The sequence below is a fragment of the Ischnura elegans genome, chromosome 4 (genome assembly GCF_921293095.1).
Source record: "Ischnura elegans chromosome 4, ioIscEleg1.1, whole genome shotgun sequence".
NCBI lineage: Eukaryota > Metazoa > Arthropoda > Insecta > Odonata > Coenagrionidae > Ischnura > Ischnura elegans.
The window spans coordinates 133,308,915-133,331,414 of NC_060249.1; the positions used below are offsets into that span (position 1 = coordinate 133,308,915).

General features: G+C 39.6%; 1 protein-coding gene across 2 annotated transcripts in view; it reads right to left on the reverse strand.

Annotated features, from left to right (window-relative positions):
- LOC124158072 (protein croquemort-like) overlaps positions 1 to 22,500 on the reverse strand; it is a 239,836-nt gene that overhangs the window by 173,571 nt on the left and 43,765 nt on the right. The window lies entirely within an intron of this gene.

Here is a 22,500-nt window from a genome sequence, read left to right on the forward strand (position 1 = left end):
TTTACCAAACGAGGTATATTTCGATTTAGAGGACGTCGCTCTAAGAAATTTTCGATATTAATCAATATTTTGACTTTTTTTCTTCGTAAAAGTTTTATAAATGATAAAAAAGTAATAAAAAATTTCCAGTGTTAATCATGACGTTAACATGGAAACATCCTTTTACATGCATTTGTGCAGGTCCGTCAGGATGTGGGAAGACCACATTCGTAACAAGGTTTTTAGAGAACTTGAACTATATGTTAGATAGTCCCATACGTAAGATAATTTGGTGCTGTGCTCCAGGAAGTGAGCCTAAAATTCGATTACCTGTTCACTTTTTCTCCGAAATACCACCTTTTGAAGAATTTGGTGGCAATCCAACATTATACATAATCGATGACTTGATGAGCGAGGGAGCCTACAGCAAAGATGTGTGTAAATTATTCACCAGAGGTTCACATCACTTTAACATTTCAGTGTTTTTGATCACGCAGAATATTTTCTATCAGAGCCCACAATCGAGAAATATATCATTGAATACAAAGTATATTGTCGCGTTCAAAAACCCCAGAGATAAGTTACAATTTGGTCATTTAGCTAGGCAGGTCTATCCGGAAAAATCGGGGGAATTGGAGAGGGTATATAAGCAAGTTACGCAAGAACCATTCGGTTATTTGGTTCTAGATCTTGGTCAGGACACGGACGACAGATTCCGCTTTAGAACCAAAATTTTTCCCCAAGACGGGGCCACTGTCATTTACATGCCCCAACGCGATGAAAAGATTGAAGAACAATAAACACTTGCTCCACGTCCTAAAGTCTGCAAAGCCTAAATTACGTACTGCCATATTGAATAGCTCGGACGAGGAGTTGATTAAAACAATTTGCGATTGTTGCCTCAATACTCTAAACGGAAATCATAAGATCGATAAGCGATTGAAACGAAAATTATCCAAGCATCGTAACACACTGAGAAAGTTGGTTGAACGGGGGACGAGTGTAAAAAGAAAACGAGCGCTTCTCGTACAAAAAGGAGGCTTTTTGCCATTACTACTGGGTTCGATTTTAAGCGGTGTGATCGGTAGCCTGCTGGGAAAATGAGTTTGCATAAAATGCTCGTAGTAAGTCCCGAAGTCTTTGATCGAAGTCGTGCAAAGGCTAGGCTGAGTAAATTGGATAAGGAAATGAAACTTGTGTTAGCGAGTAAAAGGCTCAAGGATATTGACAAGTGGCATTTGTATAAAAGGATACTCGATAAATATCTCGACTCAGTGTCAGACTTTAAATCCCCCATACACGTTCCAATAGTGAAACACACACCACCAACACAAGTAGTTGAGGGTAGCAATGCAATGAGAAGGCGGTTAGACGAAATTAAGAGGACAAATTCAGAGTTAGATTCGACATGGGCACGAATAAAGGAACAAATCGAAAGCGATTCTCCACCGAAAAAAATGAAGCGGATAATAGCAACTCCAAGAGAGCCAAGCACACCTCCAAGGGAGCCAAGCACACCTCCAAGGGCGCAAAGAATATCTCCAAAGGAGCGATGGACATCTCCGAGATCAATTCCAAGGCGAAGCAAGCGAAAAAGGGTACCAAAAATGTTCGGGGAAGAGTGGGACACGACGTATTAGCTAGCGTGTACAACAATCCCGCACATCCTGCTGGTTTTTCCACAGAACACAAATTAAATAAAGCGACTGGGATCCCGATAAAAACAATTCGCGAGTGGTTGGAATCTCAAGAAGCGTACACGCGTCACAAGCCGGCGAGAAAAAAGTTTGTTAGAAACCGTTACGAAGTAAACTACATAGATGAGTGTTGGCAATGTGATTTAAATGATTTGAGAAGTTTGAAAAAATACAACAATGGGTTCTGTTACATTTTAACCGTAATAGACATATTTTCCCGCTATGCGTGGGCAAGTCCTCTCAAGTCAAAAAGACCAGAGGAAATTATAGAAGCATTTAAGGTCATATTTCGCGAACGCAAACCATTGAAAATTCAGAGCGATAAGGGAGGGGAATTTGTTAATAGCAAGTTTAAAAGTTTTCTCTCGAATCAAGGAGTAAAGTTTTACACTACTAATAATCCCGAAATTAAGGCTAGCCTCGTGGAACGCTTTAATAGAACTCTCAAGACAAAAATGTATAAATATTTTACAAAATACGCAACTTATAAATATATCGATGTGCTTCAGAAACTCATTAGATCATATAATGATAGCAGCCATTCACGTATCGGGGTAGCTCCATCTCAAGTGAATGCAAAAAATGCATTTGTCATTGTCAGTCGGAGAAAAAGCTTAAGAAAGGTGAATGTAACATTCAATAAGGATGATTACGTGAGAATCAGCAAAGAGAGGCTTCCGTTCGCCAAAGGATACACACCAAATTATACTAAGGAGATATTTCAAGTTTCAAACATTGATCGAGCAAAACCAATACCAGCGTATGAATTGAAAGATTTGAACGGGGAGGATATAAAAGGAGGTTTCTATGCAGAGGAATTAGTAAAAGTCAACGTGTCTCCCGACACGGAGTACAGGATTGAGAAAATTTTGAGACGTCGGGGGAGTGGTTCTAATTTAGAGTACTTTATCAAGTGGGACGGATACCCATCGTCTTTTAACTCGTGGATTCGTGCTTCTTCCGTTCATAAGGTATGAATGAATTTTATCTCACACTCCCCAGCGACAGCTCGAGGGATTTTTTCCCGAGAAATACGATAGCTCATTATCGTACAAAGTTGAGTCATCGCATCGATTTAGACAATAACGAGTGGTATGTAGGTCTTGCTGAGATTTCCATTCCATCTATTGAGGTAAATAAAGCCCCCGAAGATACACCTGCTGAAATTTCTATTCCTCCTATTGAGGTAAAAAAAGCTCCCGAAGACACACCTACCGTTATCGATAACTTTACCCCAGCTTCTCGCGGAGCAGACGAATTGACTCCTAAGGATAATAGGACCCGGACTGAAGAGGGATTAGTTCGAGGGGATAAAGAAGTTATAAATGTGAAACTTCAAGATGATTCATACTTTACAATTCCCATTGGTACTTATGACAGCATTGCGGTGGCATTTGCAAGGCCATACATTGCCTCCAGCGCACGAAAACAAACTTACATTTCAAATGAAGTAATGCGCTATATTGATAGATTGAGTGTAAGGATTAATCAGGTTGGAGTTGATGAACGCATATTACCACGGTCTGTGCAAATTTCAGCGAGCGGAGTAAAATACTCATTGTCTCCAGGAACGTATGAATCGTTTACCAGCTTATTCAATAGAACTTTGTCAGGCTTTAGTGGAAAAGGCAAGGAAAAGATAAAAAATGACCTATTGTTATTATCAGCTGTTCTTATTAGATTATCATTTAAAGATTCAACGTTGACAGATGATGAGCTAGCTGAAATCGTTGATGGGGCAAGAGCAGAGATTAGCGCTAAGGATAATATAGGAAAAAGAGAAAAAAGAGGTATTACAAACTCCTCAAAAAATCTTTACGTTTACACAGATATAGTGAAACCTCAATTAGTCGGAGACACTGTGAGTCGTTGCATCCGCATCTTGAATTCGAAAATTGGAGAATATCAAACATTCAACCCTATTTACTATTACCCCGTCGAGAAAAACAATATCGAGAGTGTGGAAATTCTATTGAGTGATAAACTCGGTGAAGCGATTTCTTTTCATAGTGGGGAGCAAAGCTCTATAGTGGTGTTACACTTTATAAAAAAGAATTGATTCACGTTAGTACATCATTTTACGACGAGATGGCACCGACGATGGATCGATATTACAGCTATTATTCCAAGCAGGTGGGGGGAGAGATTGGACCTTTGTATAGAGCCTCTTTTAGGGTGCAAAAGGGGAGGGGTATCGGGAGTTTCCTCGCTGGTCTCTGGCGATTCGCGAAACCTTTGCTTTTTAGTGGGCTTAAGACTGTTGGTAAGGAAGCCGCGAGCGCTGGGGCAGCAGCTCTCGGAGACCTTGGAACGAAACCGGTTAAGGAGATACTGCGCAGTAGAATAAACGAGGCTGGTCAGAACTTGAAACGAAAGGCTGAGGAAAAGATAAAAGGCATGTCTGGAGGCGGGTTGAGAATCGCGAAACGTCCAAGGCTTAATAAAATAAAACATAGCGGTGGACGTAAAAAGCGACAGTCATCGAGAAGGCGAGGAGGAAAGAAGGTCGCTGGAGGAGGAGATATCTTTTCACGATAATGGCTGAGCACATGCTGTCTTCGTTGGATTTATTTCAACCCAATCCTCCCGTCCAAAATAACATCTTAGCAAAAAGACTCGTATCCTATAAGCCCATTTCTTCGCTAGATAATCGGTCTGTCATAGAATTCCTGATCAAAGACTCTGGGGATGCGTACAAGGATTTGAATAGCATATATCTAAGACTTAAAGTGAAACTTTGTAAAAAAGACGGGAATGATTACGCTAGCTCTGACACGAATCAGCCAGGAGTAGTTAACAATATTTTACACTCTCTCTTCGAACAGTGTAACGTTTATTTCAATGGGACGTTGGTCACTCCGTCGGAGGATAATTACCATTATAGGAGCTACTTGGAAAATTCTTTGAATTATGGTACTGATGCGAGCAGAACACATTTGCGAAATGTGGGTTGGGAACTGGATACGGGGGATGACATCAATAAGACAGATGCCTCAAATGCAGGTTTTAGCAAGCGTAAGGAGTGGTTCAATAATAGTGCCGAGGTAGAGTTGTATGGTAAATTGCATGTTGATGTATTCAATCAATCCGAACTGATGCTGGATCGAGTGGATATCGGTATAAGACTATTGTTATCTAATCATGCTTTCTATCTTATGGGCGGAGATGGGCTATTGAAGATTTTAGACGCAACTTTATACGTTCAACATTTCGATATCAACCCATCCATTTTAGTTGCACACAATAAAATTTTAGCCAGTAATAATGCGAAATATCACTACAAACGTACCGAGTTGAAAACTTTTACCGTTCCTTCCGGTGGGCGAACTTTGAGCCTCGACAATGCAATCGTGGGTCGAATACCTAATACAATTATTTTTGCAATGGTGGATAATGAAGCTTACGCTGGAGGTTTGAATAAGAATCCATTTGCTCTCTCTCACTATTCGCTCGAGAATTTTTCCCTCTTTGTGAACGGTGTGCAAATTCCTTCCGAGGGATTACAATGCAATTTTTCAAGTAAAAAGTATTGGGCACGTGCGTATGATACGATATTCTCAGGCAGTGGTATTAAGCATTACAATAGAGGTAATCAAATCACTTACGACATGTTTGGACACGGTTATTTTATGCTAATTTTTGATTTAACACCTGATGATTCTGGAAACGAGAATTATATAAGTCTTGGAGATAGAGGAGTTGTGAGAATAGAAGCGAGGTTTGAGAATGAATTATCGAGAACGGTCACGTGTTTACTTTTCTCAGAGTATGATGCAACATTGGAAATTGATAAAAACAGAAACATTATCACAAACTTTTAGTCATGGATGGAATTCAAATCAACAGGTTACTAAGACCACTCAATATATTCCGTGGAGTTTACGCATCCGATAGGTTACCGAAATCACCACGAAATGGAGTTTACATAATAAATTTAGATCCATCTACATTGCCGGGTTCACACTGGGTTGCAGTCTGTTTACACAGTCATTTGGCCGAATATTTTGATTCGTACGGTCTACCTCCTTTTATCCCAAACATTTTAAAATTTTTAAAACCATTCTCAGTCACTTGCAATCACATTCAAATCCAAAGCTTTCGTTCGGATATTTGCGGTGAATATTGTTGTCTCTATACTGCTAGTAAATCTTTAGGTCAACCACTACACAAATTCCTTAGACACTTTCATCACACCACCCCTCATCTCAACGACTGTCGAGTCCTGAAGCTGTTTCGACAAACCTTCAACCAGCTGAGGTGGACCAAATGTCATCCCAGGGCTCAGCGGTGCTGTTCCCGAATAAATATGATGAGCAGAAGGAGGAGGTGATTATTTGAGAAGAAGCAGTCGCAGAATGCAGATCGTAGTATCTATAACTTTCAACCAAGGAGGAGTGACGGAGCTTGCAGCAGTTGATGTAGATTCAAACCGTCTATTTTGGGGCAGTTTCAAGAAACATGGAAAGCTCGTGGCTGGAGGAAAGAAACTTCGTTTTGCAGACCCCCTACAACGTGATGAGACTTCCTTTAACGAGGGATTCATATCTCACGTGGAACTTTCATCCACCTTGGAAGCTTTGACTGAGGGTGCAATGGCGCTTTATGCATACACTGAAGCAGAGTGTGAGTTCCTGACCGATCTCACGGGGCGTACTTTCATCTCTCTCGAGAAAGAATTACACTGTCCTCCTCCCGAAAAATGCTCCTTTCCTGCCTATTCCTGCCTCAATCCTTGTCACAAGTTGCGCAATAGTACCTGCGCATTGAGAGATGCACATTCATTAGCGCAATGGTTTCAGTACAACCGTCTCAAGGCGGAAGTTGATCCATGCTCTGATGACTGTTCCCCCACCCCTCCTCCATCGTCATCCTCCTCCTCTTAAGCAGTTTCATTGCTTGTCATACATCAGTCGTCATGCAGACGTCGGAGACATCAGGACCTTCACCGGTGAAAAGAAAGAGGCCCGTTGAACAACCCATTTCTGCTTCATTCCACGACTTTAAGAATTTAGTGCTTCAAACTGTGTATTACTTGAACAGTGGAAAGACAAAAAGTGTGTGTATTGGATACGATCCCAGCAGTGACTTTGAATCAGTCGTGCAATTTAATCAAGTTGGAAAGAAAAGTGTGATTGTTTCACAAAGCGAGTGGAAAAGTATCTTGAACTGTGAAAAGGATGTTGCTTTGTTCTTTTACAAAGGAGAAAAGCATTTTTTAACTTCCTGTTTGACGTATGCAAATTACTTTGGGAAGACGCATTTGGTTATTAAAAAGACTTTTAACTTTAAGGAAGATGAGTGGTTTGCATTTGTGAAACTCTTCAAGCTGATAGATCTTTTCCTCCAGAAACTGTCGGTTGGTCGTGACAAAGTGAGACATTTTCTCGCCACCAAACTAGCAAAGAACATCACAGATTGTGATTTTGAACGACTTGAATTAGAGATGGCACTCATAACATATGGTTTGGCTGATGAATAGCCTGTGTGTGAGTGAAAGGCTTTTTAACCTCTGGCACGAATGAGAGTTCTGTAAGTTAGAGAGTCTTGATGTAAGTTCAACCCCTGGCATTGGGTGTAAAAACCTTGTAAGTTGAACATACATCGCGATGAGCGCCATTATCGAATTTCAAGGATTCTCGGACAGCAAAGGAGATTTTATCGTCAAGGAGTTGGCAATCATTGCTGTACAGAATAAATGTTGTAATACGTGGTTATTTAAATTACCACCGAGACTGCTTTCTACAAAAGAGACATACTGGCTGAGAAATAACTATCACGGCTTGACTGAATATTCTGGAGACGTAGATTATCAGGATTTGGAGCGCATACTGTACAACTATACAAAGCAGTACAAAATACTATTCACCAAGGGTGCGCAAAAGGCGTCTTACTTAACCCGTTTTCTTCCCAAGGGAATTTGTGTGGTCAATCTGGAACTTTATGGTTGTCCCTCGTTAAAAAGATTAACTACAAATGAGGGATGTTTAATTGAAAATCATATGGATGGAAATCAGCAGTGTGCTAGAAAGAATTGTTTTAAGCTGGCTGATTGGTGTGAAAAAAATAAAGTATGTTAGATTTTATAGTAAATTGTATTGTTCCGTTTCTTTTCTTGGTCACGTTTTCTTTAATCATTTACAATTTTGTGCAAATGAGAAGGTACGATTGCATTGTGGGATATTTACTAGAGTATGATTACTTAAATGAGAGTGCTGGAGGATTGTCAGCGCTCAGACATGCTGTTCAACTATTTCAAGAACAATATAACATTAGTGGAGGTGGTGATATGAACTATGAAACTGTGAATATGGTGAATAATATAACCAACTCATCCGTGTGTGGATGATTATGTAAAATTTATTGTAATAAATATCTATTTATTTTTACCTTGGTCTTTTATTTTTTGAAGGATAAATCACAACAACAATTTAAATAGTAAGTTTTTTTTATTCAATAAATATCCACATCTTTCTCAAGTTTAAGTATAAACTTCATTACATGCAGACGAGTACCTATAATAGCGTCCGTGGTACCGTATCTCACTTTTGATTGTATATGGTCCGTGTAACACACAGGTTTTGCACCATCAACACAATCACTTTGAATCATTCCTCCTCCTCCTCCCTTTGCCTTTAAATGGAATTGAGGTTGGTAGCACTCGTGCACATCCAACCAGATGATCGGGCGCTGCTCTTCCGCCAGGCGTCGCTTCCCCGGATCGGTAATGTTATCCTGACTGGTTACATTAAATCTCTCCACGATCGCCCCTGCTTCATTTCGGAAGCCGGAGAAAGACACCTTCTGTCCAACCACTTCAATTTTCTTGTTCTGATGTCGGAATACACAACAGTACTCCGCGTTAAAAAGTACCGTGAGCACAAAATCTGTGCCCCGATGAGGGATGTAGATGATGTAAGTATCCGAATCTGACTGCCTCTCCACCACGAGCTCAGTACCCTCAAGGTAAGCCTCGGGATGTCTATGCAGAGCGGCTGTTCTGGTGTTCATGGTGACGACGAATGAGCTCGCATCCTCCTGTACTCGCTTATATATGGTAGGTTCCCCACACCACTTGAACCTTGATTGGTTCGTCGACTTCGTGGGGGTGGGTTGGGCGGAACCTCCCGTCCCACTTTAACCTTGACGAGTTCGTCGATTTTGTGGGGGTGGGTTGGGCGGAGAGTCTAGACGTTCAAGGTCACGGGGGAGTGGGATGAGTGGGGTCAATGACTCCCCCAGAATGCCCATTTCTCACCTACTAATTATGACGTCACTTTACCACCAGCCAGTAATCGGGCGTTTTCGATTCTCACTTGTATTTGAAAATTCTCGTGAACTTTGATGAATTCAATATCGCAAACCACGTCATAAAATAATAATAAAAAAACTTTCTCCGAGATACGCAAACATATATTTTTATATAATTTTTCAGCTCTTGATAATATCAGAAATATATGCAAGTTCCCTATTGTTTAACTATGTTATATCCACTATACATTTTGCTATTAAATTATTCGTAATGGAATTAACTTAATTTGTTAATCTATATTTTACCGTGCGTTGCTTTAAGAGGTCTGAACTTGGCTTTGGCTTCAACTTTCCTCAAATTACTTGTTTAAAGTGTAATTAGACATCGAAAGGGAAGCGCTGGGTATTCTTCCGGAGAAAGTCTACAGAGGCATATATACATCATTTTCGAAGGAATGAAAAGAATATGTTGCCGACGGCGATTTTATTTGATGATATTAGATTTTTCACATCGTCACATTTTATTTATTTTATTATGACCACTTAGCTTAATTGCACATAAATACACCTAAAAAGGGCTAACTCTTTCTTTACTTTCATTTTTTAAGATTTAAATATGCCACAGAATTCCATGGGTGTAACAGATTCCACTGTATTTTACGTTCTATCAAAAGTACAAATTTAGCAATGAAACTGATTATTTCTCACCGTCTTATGCATGCTATTATTGACAGTTAATTACATCGTTAGAGTGGATAGATACCTAAGATATCTAAGAGAGATTCACAAATGACGTTTATACTAAAAAAAATTTATAAAGAACTGTTAGCTGTGTATGAAAGTCTAAATACGGTAGTTTCCTTCATCAAAGAAAACGAAAGGCATTGATTGCGATTCGTTACCCACCATTAGTGTATTCATAATATTCAAATTATTTGGTTTTAGAAATACCGGTTTAGACGAATGGCAATGGTCAACTTTATCCTCATTTGAAAAAGTCCAGATTGGCGCCCATGCGATGCCACTCCACGTGACTAGTGTTGCCGCGAGACGAGACGAGACTTTCACCAGTCTCGTCTCAGTCTCGTTTCCTGACCTCTGGTATCGTCTCGAGTCTCGTCTCGTGAACTCTCGAGTCCCGGGTCCCGGACGAGACTCTCGTCTCGTTTCCCCCAAAAAATTTAGCGTCGTTTCCATTGCGTGCTTAATCGCTGAATCGATAGTCTTAAAAATAGAAGATCCATTGGTAAAAATTGCAAATAAATATTTATCTGGATACCAATTGCATCAAACTAGTGCTAAAATGATTGATTTTATTGATAATCAATTAATAAAATAGTAACATAAAAGGATAAATGTCTAAAAATGGAATGTAGACATAGTCGTAATCGATCACCGAAAAGAATTCAAAAAATTATATTATCTTAAACATTGTTTGAAATTGAATACGTGGGGGAATGAGGGGCAAGAGTACGCATCTAACAAACAATTATAAAAATTATGTATTCAGGTTCAAGCTATTATTTTTATTTTTTCACAAATTGTTCCCTGTTTCATGTATTGCATTACTTACCTTCCATTGCTGCAGGATAAATTAATAACTGGAGTTATTCAGCAAAATGTAAGAGAAAAACAAATAGGAAATTTGCCCCTCACGTGGGGCAAGAGTCCTCCCATGGTGGGGCAAGAGTCTTAATCACAGTTTTCACATGTGAACTTATCTTTCCATAAAATGAGGTGCAAGGTTCTTTCCTCCATGTTTTACATTCATAACACATTATCCAATAAACAATTAGTGGATCTGAGTACAATTTTCCACAACCTACATAGTCATAATCAGTTTTTCCCGTAAAATAAATTTGTTCTGTTGAATGAACTGTTTGCCGTTCAGAAACCGCCGCTTAGTACTTCAACCCTTTACTTTCTTTTTAGATATCTTTGAAATATTTTTAGTTTCTGGGTGTTGGGGGAACTCTTAAGAATTTCAGACAAATTTGAATTTTTGACGCCGATTTTACGATTGCAATACTTTTGGATATAGTCTAATGCTCTCAAGAGAGACATGTGCCTCACGATGTCTGCTAAGCAAAGTATTGTTGTAAGTTGTAAGCAGTAAATAGTAAGCAGAGTAAAGTACTCAAGGTGGAAGGTTGTATGGACATGAATTTGGAAAGGGAGTATAAGGAAGGAATATTTTAGGGTAAAAAAGCTTCTCCGCCTTCCATGTCAAAACTAGATCATCAGCAGCAAGTTCTGGATCTCCCTTAAAATGCTTCAGCCAACCATTATAAATGTCTAAATTAATGAATACCAAATCTGTCGTTAGCAAAAGAGTTCCTGGAGTGGCTTCAACTGCAAGCTTATTTTCAAACGCTTTCTCCGAAAAATAAGGACTGGGGGAATGTACACTCAAGCCTGTTCAAGGGTAGGTCGGACAACAACAGGCAGTATGATACATATCTACGAATAAAACGCATCTAAAATTCTGGAAATAGGTAATATTTTTCGAATTCCCAATCATTGCATGATATATATTCTATTGCACATACCGTCCTGAGACATGTACGCAGAGACGATCTCCAAAATTTGTTATCCTAATGCTTCCCAATCGGTTTTTCTCTTACAGTTTCCGCATTTTCTTTCAAAACAATTATTAAAAAGTAAATATAATATTTATGGCAGAAACTATGAAGTCATAGAAAAAGTAATCCTATAAAGTGGAGCAGGAGTCAACGCCCGTGAGTCCGCATACGGACACTTGCCCCAGGACTCTTGCCCCAACAGCACTTGCTAAACCTAATGCGCCATAACACAACCACACAGTGGGCTGCGAACCTGCTGACTGCATGAATTTTTAAGGCAAAGAATACATATAAAGGAAGGCTAGAGAAACGTAGCAATTAAATAAATACCCAAAGCACATATAAAAATTACGCGACCCTACAAATTAGATAAACGTTGCGTAAAACTGAAAAATAAGAAAAACTCACGTTCTGCCGTTCATTGTCTTCCACTAAACGCGCCCCTGTGATAAATTTGGCCACGTTAATGAAACTGATTGACTACAACTGGCATTATCCAGGTATTTAGAGAAATATTTCGGAAAAGGAATCTTGCCCCATGCGGACTCTTGCCCCTTTCTCCCCTAATTAAAATTTTCAGTGCCGTTTACCTGCTCCTGCCTGCTCCCTTTATGCCGTGTTTAGTAGTTGAAAAGTCTGTGATGTTTCTCAAAACAGGGTCCTACACAGGTTCCTGGGCAGTTTTACATCTGTATAATGTCTCATATCTCTTCATGTTTTTCTCACTCACTACACACTTTCTTCTTTCAACCCTATATGTTTCAATTTATGGGTTTTGTTGAACAAAATATGCCGTCTGGTCGATCGAGCACATTCCGTATCGGTATCCGAGAGCCGTCCTTTGTGCTGTTCTAAATTCTGTCCTGCTATAATTTTGTTCACTAAGATTCAAATATTCACTAATGGACGAAATGTTATAGTGGTAAGGATCTTTTTTTACAACTTCCTTCCCCTTTCTATCTACAAAACAGAGAAAGTTGGTGAGCAATGAAAACCTTTCCTTTCCCATTACATTGAGAAAAAATTAAGTCTCGAATACATGTTTTCCGATAAAATACATTCTGAAGCTTGGTTTCTTATTTATTCCCCATCGATATGAGCAAACCTAGACATAATATTATTTCCACCAGAGTTGTGGGAACCCACTTTTGAAAGCGCAATTTCTTTGCTTTGGAATTTTCTTTGTAAATTTTCAAGAAACTATGCCACGTGCGGTTTGTCTCAGTCACTATAATTGTAATTATTTCATCATCAAAAAATAACTCCAATTCCAAGAATCCTTTTTACACGAATAGGTGATATTTCTTTTCAACTAAATCACAAGCAAAGGTTAGAGGCGCGTCTTAACAGCCGATCTCTTCCCAATTATTTTCTAGAAAATTCACAGAAAAATGAGATGGTATAAATCTTCGAACCTGGAGTCAAGGGAGTATCCAAACTTCCGAAAATTCCGAAGTCGTATCAGAAAATTCTGCACTCTTTTATTCCAGAGCGTCAAGCACACGCTGATCGGACCACTCACGAGAGCTAGAAGGCATGGTCAACTAAGAAGGGGTTCAGAAGGGGCCAAAGGCCGAAAAAAATAAAACCACCAAAGCAAACGTAAGCGTGAAAAAAACTCCAACCCTCAGCTTCAAACGTCATAAATAAGATACCAGATGCTGGCAGGTCTTCGACGTTCCGATAACTATTGAGTGACAATGCCTGGACGGTCCAAGCCTCCACTGTCATTGCCACGATGAAAGAGAAAGGAAAATATGAGGCAGAAGATCAGATGATAATGAACCACAGAGGAAGGCCTTCAGCGTCCCCACATAGAACACACAATCGCTAAGATAGCACATAAATCGGAGCGTAAGTAGAAGACATTATCTTCCTTGAGCGTCCACCAGACGCCGCCGCGCACGGGCACACCAGACGTCGCCGCGCGCCGCTCCTAGAGGAAGCATCCTGGCATCGGCTGGAAAAAATATTCTAAAAAAATTCGAGCACACAAACAGAGGCCATTTAGAGGCACAGAACGAAATCAGGCAGATATGTCTCACATATATACTCACTGAAAGTACATATATGGAAGATTAAGAGATAGGAATACCTAATGAAACTTTCGAACGCATATGGTGTGTCATATACGCTTGAAGCATTGCATTCAGAAGACGCAGACGTTCGTTCGCGCACGCTGAGGGAACGACCACGGGTATTTAAAGTCACGCTTGATAGCAATAATAGTACTCCCTCGTTTGTGCCGGCGAAAAAATCCCGGTATACTGGTACATTTGTAATTGATAAAATTTGTTAATAAGTTAAAAATAAACGTTCGTATTGATCTATTATAATTATCCGGTATATCCGAAAATTAGATTATTATACAGTCCTGTGTCGTCCTGACGATTACACTGAAAAAGTCATTCACAGGCATTTATACGAAAACCCATCGGAAAACTTCATCGGAGGCTCGATTATCTAATTGTGGAACGGTGATAGCGATGTAGTTGTCAAGGGTAACGTTTCAAGTACAAACAAGTACAAACGATTTCAGGGCATACGTTTTAATTTTTGGTGTTTTCCTAGCGAATGATAAATTTGAAGTTCTCTCAGACAGGGGTAAGACACTGTCAGCAGAACGTCTTCTTATTGAAACACCCGACGGTGTCAATCCGACACAAACTTTGGCTACTTACACAACAACCACTCACTTGGTGCCCGAGAAAGCTTTTGTCATTTTAATTTCTGCTGTATTTATGTATGTAAAAATATTTTTACACTTGTCTCATGTAAAGACATAGTAGTATTTACATTTCTAGAATCGGAAATAGTTATGCCTAAAATACTGCGATCAAATAAAATTAGATGTGTAGGTCACATTTCTGTTTAGTTTAGAAAAATATATACATTGTACGGTTCAATAACATTGATTTTCTTGCCTTCTGTGGCTAAAAGAACTTTTATGGCCATAGCGATAAACAGTCAAGCATGTAGCCATAGTAAAAACACATAATAATTTTGAACTGGATATTTGGCTGCACTTCTCGTAAAATTACTTTGAAAGTCATATTTTATTCGAATATTTTCATTTATAATTGATACTTTCATTTAGGGTCATTTAACATACATGCAGAAAAAAATCTAAATCGTGTAATCAAATCTTCATGAATACTGTAAATTATGCCGTCAATGTTAATAGTTATTTTCTTCAAGATTAATTTCGCTTGTAATATTATCAACGCTCAATTACTTTAGTAGTTAGCTGATTGATAAAACATAAAATGGTAGCGCTGTCGAAGTACCTCCATACTAGTACCGATATTTCTAGTATCGATAAGGTTGTACCGCTTTTAAATACTGCCAAGTACTACCAGAGTTTAAAAAAATTGTTCTCGGTACTACCTATGGGTATTTTTTCCCCAACCTCTGGGAGAGACCCTTTTGTTTTTCCACCTTGCTGTCGAATGTGATTTGATTCTGGGAAAGTAGAAAATGGAACAACCGACGAGTTAGTACTAGACTCGAAAACCATAGTAAATGTGTTATATATTATTTCCAAAGGCCCAAAGAAGGAGAGGAAAACTTGATCCCTCATTTCATCAGTTGCGGCTTATGGGAGGATATCGCTTATGCTAACAGTCTCTTATCTAGTCAGTCCCCTATTTTTTATTATATATATATATAATGTCACTAACAATCTTGCGGAGTTCTACAACTCTTACGTGGCAAAGTACATAGGAGGTAAGAGAGTAAATTTATGTCTAAGGGGTCCTACGAAACTAGGTGCGCCATGGCATCAGTAGATTCTAAAATGAAAGACAATGTACATTTTTCACAAAGAACTAATGGACAAGAGCCGAGGAGAATTTATAAAAAAAATTGTTTCCTCAGAAAGGGATAAGAAATGTATGAGGAAAAGGCGTCTGGACTTATCTGCAACATCCAAAAATAAACGTCATCGAATAGACCCCAACAACACACATTTGGACATACATATGTATTTATATTGTATTTTCATGGGTCACATACATCTGTATTTTTGTTATGTATTACATCTGTAATACAAATGTATTATTGAATGTATTTCCTTTGTATTCATACATATGTAAAAGTGGTTCGTGTTACACGATAAATACATTTGTATTTTTGTGTATTTTTGAAATTTGAATACTTATGTAAATGTGGTCAAAAATACACAAAAAATACAAATGTATTTATCGTGTAACACGTACCACTTTTACATATGTATGAATACGGAGGAAATACATATGTAAATGTGGTCAAAAATACATAAAATATACATTATGTATATTTCCTGTAATTTTTGAGAGGTGGATTTTCGTGGCGTCTTGTAAAATGTTCATAAACATTTTTTCCAGAAATAATATGTATACAGCAAACGCCAGATTTCCTTATTTTAATGATCATTCATCTATTCGAATTTATACCCAGAAAGCTTAAAAATAAATCATATACTGGTCGATGTGAGCAAGGATAGTAAAGATGGCGGCCATATTTATGTTAATTTGTAAATGCACGCGAAATACAGACGTATTACATATGTAAAATTCAGTTTCCATCCGCGAAATATACACATGGAAAAATGGTTCACAATACATGAAAAATACAAAAAATAGTTCTTGCACAGAGCAAAAGTAAAAATGAAGTTTAATTTTTTAAACAATATTTTAATATAACTGTTTAAACAAAAAAAAATAAATTCTCAATTCTGCGGCTCCACTGTCGCAATAAGTTAGGGAAGTGAGTGGGAATGATACAGTGATAGTTATTTATAATCTCGTTAACAGTTAAGCTCGGCATTTCGTTCGAGACTACGAGAACGTGCTGTAGGAGGAACTCCGGCATCTATGCTAATAACCAAAAGGAAATCCGTACTTAACTAGCTACTGATGTTTAGTTAATTTTATATTTGCTTGTATTATTATACGTATTAGAAGAATTGACATGGTGTTTTAATTCTCGATAACCGGTGGGTGTGGATAGTGTGCTCAACCCGAAGCTATAATGTTTTGCTGGAAATCTGCTTCAATCCCGCACGTTACTGCGATTCGTGCAAGCCAACTCCAACAGTTTCCTGTCACTGGATAATTAAGGTAAGGTATGATTTATCTTTTATTGTGGGTGAAATGGTTGATATCTCTGTAAACCATGCAAGTAGTTCCCCAGTGTTTCACGAGAGTATTTTCGTGCGCGAACTCTTCAATATTTTGACTAAAGATGTGCTACTACACAATTAAAACCTTCTATTTATTAGTAATTTGGCAAAATTACGTCGCAATTATATTGTACACCTACATTGACTACATTGATTATGTTATTTGAGTATATTTGGAAACAAATATTGGCGCAATGTGTTGACCATGGGCGCAATGGGTTACAATTGTTTCTGCTCTTAATTAAGAGCAGAAAAAATTGTTCAAAGGAATGTTTTCGTTCACGTGTGAGTTGTGCTATCGTTGTTTATTACCACAACCCACGGTATTGTAGTTCTTGCATTCCTAGTTATCCTATACTTTAGTCATAACATCTTTGGCCGTAGACTTATCAGCGTTCTTGTCACTAATAGATTCCCCGAAGTTCCGAACCGTTTTGCCCACTACTTCTAATTATTTAACGAACGAGAAGTATTGGTCGTGTAATATCGGTTCCGTGAAAGCAAATTTCTTTTATCTTGAAATGCAGTAAATCAAGGTGCATGTCGTCATTATTATTAACACAAGATAAATACGTAACTTTCATGCGAAAGTTTGTCATTATATGTAAGAAAAAGGTACGGGCCGTGTTATCTGGGGAGGGATCAGACAATCATTATGGACTCATTCGTGATGTTCAAAGTGACGTAACATTGGCCAACCACGATTCAATGAGCGATTTCCTTTCATCAGTAAAATGAAACAAAGGTGGCGTGAAAATTAAGAGAAGGAAACTACAGATCAAACGCTCAATGTGACGTGGCGGTCAGAAAAGTGGAAGAGGTTCAAGCCTCTTCCTTTGGTCGTATGTGTAATCTTAGCAAATCAAACATCAAAATTGGCTGACGATGGTTTGCTTCCTTCCTTCGAGAGGAAACTAGGCAACCGATTGGGGAAATGCCAATGCCATCAGGGAATATGAGAGATCAAGCAAAAATAAAGTTTTGCCCGGAGTTGTCTTTGTTGATTAAAATGTACTTTTTTGGCTGCTAGTCCTGATGGGATAATATCTGATGGCGAGGTCTTGGTGGTACATATATTACTCCTGAGGAAGAAGTTGAAAATAAAAGTTACCTTCATGGAAATAAAAGAAGGAAATTATAAGCTACGCAGAAGAAGCAGATAGTTCTACCAAGTGCAGACAGCTAGAAATATCTAATAGAAGTATTGTGATTTTATTTGGTTGTATCCTAATGGTATTTTAATTGAATACCAAGGGAAAATCCTTTTTGGGCCAAAGAAATTATGGTAAAATTAAAGGACTTTTTCGTGAGATTTATGATGCGCAAACTATTCCAGAAGGCATCAGATTATAGTAAATAATTGTACCGGAGTTGATATTTTTTCATTTGAACCAACACTTTCCTCTCAGATATTTATCCTTAATTTTCTACATGCCCACACGCCTTCTGTTGTAACGCCATAAAGTACCCCTCTAACTACCAATGCTAAATCTCAGAACCCAAAAGACGAGGGTAGTACCGCGTTACATAAATTTGCTCGCGACTAGCTAACAGTGGAGAAATCATTTAATTAAAACTAAAAGAACCACGAGGATTCGTCCGGGACACCTCACGCAAGGGATCAATAAACCAAAAAAAAAGAGAATCACTTCTATAAAACAAATCGTACCACAACTTGGGCATTTATTTGACAATTGCACCTTTTGGGTTTTCTACAAAATGACAATTCCATTAAACAAAATAAGATTATCCCTGATCCAAACTAACGACTCCAATCCACTGACCCCCAAAACATCACAAATACCCCTGCACTCGACGAACCTCACACACATGAATAAATAAATTGGAGACAAATGTCCACTGAATAGTCCCAAATATGGGTTCCCCAAAAATTACAACAATAAATTGATCTTTCCCCTTAAACCAAAATGAAACCAACAGCCACATACCTTACGCTAACACACACACAATCATACAACCCACATACTCCGAAGTCCATGCTTCATCACTGAGAATTATCTCAAGTCAGGAGAGTTCAAGTTAGGTGCGTCCAGCGGGAAGGTTGCAGAGCGAGAGGGAGATAAATTGGAAGTTTACAGGCATGCCGCAGGACTGCAGCGAAGAGATTGGTCCTCTCTGAGGGCAGTCTTAAGGAAGATCGCCACTTTACTTCCGCGGCTGACCACGGCGGAGTAACTTGGGCGACGGGCGGCCAGCGGTCCAACTGCGATGCCAGTTTAAAGACCGCGCGTAAGGAGAAGAGCGCGCGCGGGCCGAATAGACAACAAATTGTGTCGTCTGCTACGCGGTGTTGGGAAAAACGGCAACACTGTGGGTGCTAGGTAGTCAGCGTGGCGAAGGAGACCGCTTTCTCGCTCTGCAACCTTCCCGCTGGACGCACCTAACTTGAACTCTCCTGACTTGAAATAATTCTCAGTGCTGAAGCATGGACTTCGGAGTATGTGGGTTGTATGATTGTGTGTGTGTTAGCGTAAGGTATGTGGCTGTTGGTTTCATTTTGGTTTAAGGGGAAAGATCAATTTATTGTTGTAATTTTGGGGGAACCCATATTTGGGACTATTCAGTGGACATTTGTCTCCAATTTATTTATTCATGTGTGTGAGGTTCGTCGAGTGCAGGGGTATTTGTGATGTTTTGGGGGTCAGTGGATTGGAGTCGTTAGTTTGGATCAGTGATAATCTTATTTTGTTTAATGGAATTGTCATTTTGTAGAAAACCCAATAGGTGCAATTGTCAAATAAATGCCCAAGTTGTGGTACGATTTGTTTTATAGAAGTGATTCTCTTTTCTTTTGGTTTATTGATCCCTTGCGTGAGGTGTCCCGGACGAATCCTCGTGGTTCTTTTAGTTTTAATTAAATGATTTCTCCACTGTTAGCTAGTCGCGAGCAAATTTATGTAACGCGGTACTACCCTCGTCTTTTGGGTTCTGAGATTTAGCATTGGTAGTTGTTAGAGGGGTACATTATGGCGTTACATATGGCGCCCAACGTGTGGAGCCTCAGGGGTCCTTAGGGGCCCGAGGGTCTCGAAGTTGATTTTTTTTCTGTAGAGTGGAGCTTTGCTATTGTTTTGTCGTTTGGAGTTTTTATATTTCTGCGTGCTACGAATTGTTGGCGTAATGTCGGAGGGTGGCGTTGAGGAGTTGATTGATTTAGATGGGCGTGCGTCGGCCCAAGTAGGTCCAATTCCTCAAGTTAGTTGGGTATATCACCTTCGTAAAAGTGGGTTAGTAGCGGAATTGTTGGAAAGGAATTTAGTTACAACCGGAAACGTGCCAGAATTGAGGGCTCGTCTTATTGCTCATGTGAGGGGAGAGTTGGGTGAGACTGAGGGTGAAGTAAGGTCGTATGGAGCAAATAGTCCCTCAAATGAAATCGTGAGTCAGAACCGACACGTTATGGATATTGTTAGGCGTTGGAATGTGAAGTTTTCTGGGGTAAAAGGGGATAGTGTTGGAAACTTTCTTATCAGAGTGCAAGAATTGCGGGAAGGTTATGGAGTATCGCAGGATCAGTTATTGAGGGGTTTACTAGAACTTTTGAAAGATACGGCTCTTTATTGGTTTCGTTTGAATAGATGCAAATTCACTTCCTGGTCCGAGTTTGAGTTCGCGTTGAAAGATCGGTTTACCGATTATGATTTCCAAGAGCAGTTAGAACGCGAGATAAGGGAAAGGACTCAGGGGCCAAGTGAAGCATTAGCAGATTATTTGACAGGGCTTTGTACACTGTTAAATAGGTTGGAGCACACGCCCAGCGAGGCGCAGCAGTTGAGGTGGGCGTATCGTAATATGAAACCCGAGTATAAGCTATTCATAAGGCGGGGTGACTTCAATACACTAGAGGAGCTATCTTGTTTGGGGAAGGAATATGAATACATTCAGAAGTTGAAAACCACTTTTCGTTCTCCACCGAATGCTTCTCAGTCTGTGGTTCCGGAGGCCGCTTATAAACCTCCCACTCTGAGGAAAAGTGCTTCGTCGGTGCGAGAGGTCGAGAAAACCTTTCAGAGTAAGCATGATAGCCATGCTATTGAGGCAGTCGCTTTGAATAGGGCAAGTCCGGCCGTGAATCAGGATTTGACCAGGCAGCGATCGCTAGTGAGGGCTAACTCCACGGAGGGGTTGGGAGGCTCGACGTCTTCGGCCACATTAGAGTCTAACCGGCTGCTGTGTTGGAACTGCGGTCGAGTTGGTCATAGATTTTCTCGGTGTTCTTTACCTCTCAATCGTTTCTGTTTTGGTTGCGGTCGTCGCGACGTGACGAAAGCTTCTTGTAGAGATTGTCAGTCGGGAAACGGGAAAGGAGTTTCGATAGGAAGGGAATTAGGAGCTCCAACCCGTGGTGTCCCTTCGCGTCATCACAAAGAAAAAAAAATAATTAATGCCGACTTTCGCAAGGCTCGTCAATTTTCCAATTCGTCTGTTTCGAGTGATGGTAGATGGTATCTGGATTTAGTTATTGGATCCAATAGGTTAAGGGCCTTGGTAGATACGGGTTCCGGAAAAACGTATTTGGGTCTTGGAGGTTTGAGCCTAGTGAAAAATTTGGTGTTATCAATCAACTTGGTGCATGATACGAAGGTAACGGTAGCGAATGGCACTACAGCGCGTGTTCTAGGGTCAGTGGACTTGGCTATTAATTTAAAAGGAAAGACGAAGGTGATGAAAGTCTATATTTTGCCATGTTTATCGGTGCCGTGCATAGCTGGCAAGGATTTTCTTACGCGATTTGCTCTTCTGATAGATACGAGAGATAGCGCGTGGAGTTTTAGTTCAGATCCTGGCGTGCGCTATAACTTTGAAAGGGAGAGTAAAATGACGGAGCGAATTCAGGGGGTATTTGCATTGAATGAATGGGAAAAGGAAATATTAAAACAATTTTTGGATAAGGAATTCAAGTTGTTTGATCCAATTTCGGGTTGCACTAATTTGGTATCACATCATATTGATGTTGGCACTAATATTCCGATAAAGCAAAGGTATTATCCCGTTAATCCCCGAATGCAGGAAGTAATAAATCAGGAGATTGACCGATTGTTGAGGGAAGACATTATTGAACCTTCGCAAAGTTCTTGGTCTAGTACCGTAGTAGTAGTACGCAAGGGAGACGGGAAGTATCGTTTTTGCCTTGATTTTAGAAAAGTGAATGCGGTTTCAAAAAAAGATGCCTATCCCTTACCTTATATGTCAGCTATTCTAGATAAATTGCGAAGTGCGAAATATCTCACGAAAATTGATTTGCATCAGGCTTACTTTCAAATTCCCTTGGATGAGGCAAGTAAAGAGATTACAGCGTTTACCGTTCCGGGAAGAGGGTTGTTCCAATTTAAACGGATGCCTTTTGGTCTTACGGGTGCACCGGCAACCTTTCAAAGATTATTAGACAGACTAATAGGTCCGGAGATGGAACCCCATTGTTTTGCATATTTAGATGACATAATATTAGTCACGGAAACTTTCGAACATCACCTTAGGTTGTTAAGCGAAGTTTTTCAGAAATTGAGGAGCGCGGGATTGCAGATAAATAGGGACAAATGCGAATGGTGCTGTCCACAAATTAGATATTTAGGCTTCATCATCAATGAACATGGTTTGTCCGTTGATCCGGAAAAGGTGGGTCCGGTGGTAAATTATCCCGTCCTGCGAAATATACAACAGTTGCGCAGATTTTTAGGAATGGCTTCATGGTATCGGCGCTTTGTGGGTAACTTTTCCTCGATAATCGCGCCATTGCGTCAATTACTGAAGAAGGGTGTGAAGTGGAGGTGGGGTCAGGAACAGCAGCGTTCATTTGAGAAAATAAAAGAGT